Source organism: Castor canadensis, chromosome 1, assembly GCF_047511655.1.
Source record: "Castor canadensis chromosome 1, mCasCan1.hap1v2, whole genome shotgun sequence".
Lineage (NCBI taxonomy): Eukaryota > Metazoa > Chordata > Mammalia > Rodentia > Castoridae > Castor > Castor canadensis.
This window is the reverse complement of record NC_133386.1, coordinates 190844828-190848020: the sequence shown is the minus strand read 5'-3', so window position 1 is coordinate 190848020 and position 3193 is coordinate 190844828. Positions and strand designations below refer to the sequence as shown.

Genomic DNA, 3193 nt, shown 5'->3' with positions numbered 1-3193 from the left:
AGTTCTACAATTGGCATCTGTTCCACACTATTTTAAAGGTATTCTGAGATATTGATAAAGTAAAATTTTCTTTCCTAACATAAGAAAGATAGAGTTTAGAGAAATTAAGACTTGTAAAAAAGCCACATACTTGGAAAATGGGATTTAGATTTGTATCATTTTCTCAAGTGCTTTCTCAGTTTTAAAAAAGTTTTATTATCATTTCAAACAGATGCAATACTTCTTTGGGGGAGGGAAAAAAAGGAAAATGATGGAGGGGATGAATTCAAGTTTGATATATTTGATACATTGTAAGAACTTTTGTAAATGCCACAATGTACTTCCAGGACAATAAAAAAATTATAGTAAAAAAGAGTGATACATGACTGCATGTTTTCCCTAGAGTAAAAAAGAAAATTGAAGAAACAAATTGTGTCTGCCTTATAGATACATTGTGAATATTTTGAAGAGTTAGCCCTGTATCTAACAATTTTTTTTATCATTTTCTAATGGGTAGGCAAGTACAAAGAAGAATGGACAAAGGAAATTGCTCCTTTTTGAATTAATTCATTTTCCTGGGAATTACCAATAATCCTGAGATGAAAGTGACTCTGTTTACCTTGTTTCTACTGGTTTATTTTGCTAATATTGTAGCAAGCCTTGGAATGATCATTTTAATTAGATTGGACTCCCAGATTCACACACCAATGTACTTTTTCCTCAGCAACCTCTCTTTCTGTGACCTTTGCTATTGCACTGCAGTTAGACCCAAAATTCCAGTGGACCTCTTATCTGAGAAAAAGCCAATTCCCTTTTTTTTGGCTGTGCTGTGCAGTTTTTGATCTTCTGTATCTTTGCAGATGCAGAGTGTGTGCTGCTGGCAGTGATGGCCTTGACCCGTACACAGCCATCAGCAACCCCTTACTCTACGCAGTGAACATGTCCAGCAGGGTGTGCACCTTGCTCATGACTAGGGTTTACCTGGTGGGAATAGCAGATGCTTTGATACATAAGACATTGCCATTCTGCTTTGTTTCTTTGGGTCTAATGAGATCAATCATTTCTTCTGTGATTTACCTCCACTCTACCTCCTTTCCTGTTCTGACATAGAAGTCAATGAGCTGGTATTATTCACCATTTTTGGTATTATTGAGCTGAGCACCATTTCAGGGGTTCTTGTCTCCTATTGTTATATCATCTTATCAGTCTTAAAGTTCCACACTGCTGACAGGAGGCTCAAGGCTTTCTCCACCTGTACCTCTCACTTAACTGCAATTGCAATTTTCCAAAGAACTGTGGTTCTTCATGTATTTCTGGCCAAGTTCTTCCTACTCTGTATATCAAGATAAAATGACCTCCCTGTTCTACACGTTTGTGATTTCAATGCTGAACCCTCTGGAACAAGGATGTAAAACTGGCCCTGGAAAACCTGAGAAATAAAAGGTGAATTTAAGTTATCATTTTATATATACACACATATTTACAGTAGTAAATATGTAAAATACTATGACATGATACACAAGATACAAAGCTGTGTGACACAGTTTAACAGGTTAACTATTTGTAGTAATGTTTTATCAAAAGAAAATACTGGAGATTATGCTGTGTTTTGTTATATCTTGAATTAAAAGGCTATACTGCTTTTCTGAGATCATTTTCTTAAAATTTTATTTTGTGCTACATTTTCTTTGTTCTTTCATTTAGGTATCATTTCAATATTCTAAGATTTAGTTATGCCCTTTGAGACAGTTATGTTCTTCATATTTCATAGATTATTTATCATTGAATTGTATATTTTACTGGAAGCAACAAACATTAATGTATCAATCACTGAAATAATTTAACATAAGCACCCAAAAATCCTGAAATAAAGATAGTATGGGTTCTAATACAGAGAAAATGTCTAAATCCAGCATCAGGGGAAGGTTTTGTTGGACAGAGATATTCAGCTACTTCTAAAGTTATGCATTCTAGGGAAAGAAAATTATTATGAGCTGAAAGGTTGTCAATTAGAGAATCTGTAAATGCAAAGATCCATGATGTCTGGAACGTAAAGATGTCCAGCCAGTTTAGGTTATTAAGAACAATTCAATAGACAGTGTGTGCTTCACTACTTCCAGGAAGGGTGTCTCTCCTTTTCACCATTCTCAGCCCTTGTTAAATGCTGCTCTGTGATGATCAAGTAAGACCTTGTTATTTAAAATTAGTGTGTTTCTGCAGCCATGAAGAAGAATGAAATGTTATCATTCGCTGGTAAATGGATGGAATTGGAGAACATAATTCTGAGTGAGGTTAGCCTGGCCCAAAAGACCAAAAATCATATGTTCTCCCTCATATGTGGACATTAGATCAAGGGCAAACACAATAAGGGGATTGGACTTTGAGCACATGATAAAAATGGGAGCACACAAGGGAGGGGTGAGGATAGGTAAGACACCTAAAAAATTAGCTAACATTTGTTGCCCTTAATGCAGAGAAACTAAAGCAGATACCTTAAAAGCAACTGAGGCCAATAGGAAAAGAGGACCAGGAACTAGAGAAAAGGTTAGATCAAAAAGAATTAACCTAGTTCAAATGCAATACAGTTTCAGTAAGTTTTTCGGCTTGCAGGTGTAATTCAGTTGTTCTCTCATCAAAGGTAGGGAGAAAAAGAAAAAAAAGCGTCTGGAGGCAGTTCTGAGAGTGGTATCTGCAACTGTGGCTTGCCTGCCTGCTGCTCTCAGCCTGTAGCTGGCAGCATTATTTATGCAGATCTCTGGGGTGAGCTAGCACTCACCTGGTCCCACAGGCTTTGTTTGCTCGGAGTTCTCCTGTGCGGGGGGCCTCTGCTACAGGCTTTCCCCTTTCCAAGCACTGGGAAAGGTGACACTGCCCCGCGTTGTCAGGCCTGTGTGTTTATTTACAGTTCATGTGGGAAGTGGGTCTTCCCTCCTCTCACAAGCGTCCCCGCTCCTGGTTGCTGGGCGCGCCAGAGGCTCCCGCCAGAGCCTCTTCGGCCTGCCCGGCTTGTTTATTTACAGTCCCGGGAAGGATTCCCTTCCCCCAATCTTCAGCACTCAGGGCGCCCCACCCTCTTTCCAGCAACATCGTAAAAATGTCGATACTCCCCAAAGTAATCTACATGTTTAATGCAATTCCCATCAAAATTCCAATGACATTCATTAAAGAGATTGAAAAATCTACTATGAAATTTGTATGGAAACACAAGAGGCCA

The 3193-nt window shown here is 38.4% G+C and overlaps 1 pseudogene; it reads left to right on the top strand.

The window, feature by feature from the left end:
* Positions 1-506: 506 nt before the first annotated feature.
* Positions 507-1426, top strand: LOC109681074 (olfactory receptor 5W2-like; annotated as a pseudogene).
* Positions 1427-3193: the final 1767 nt, after the last annotated feature.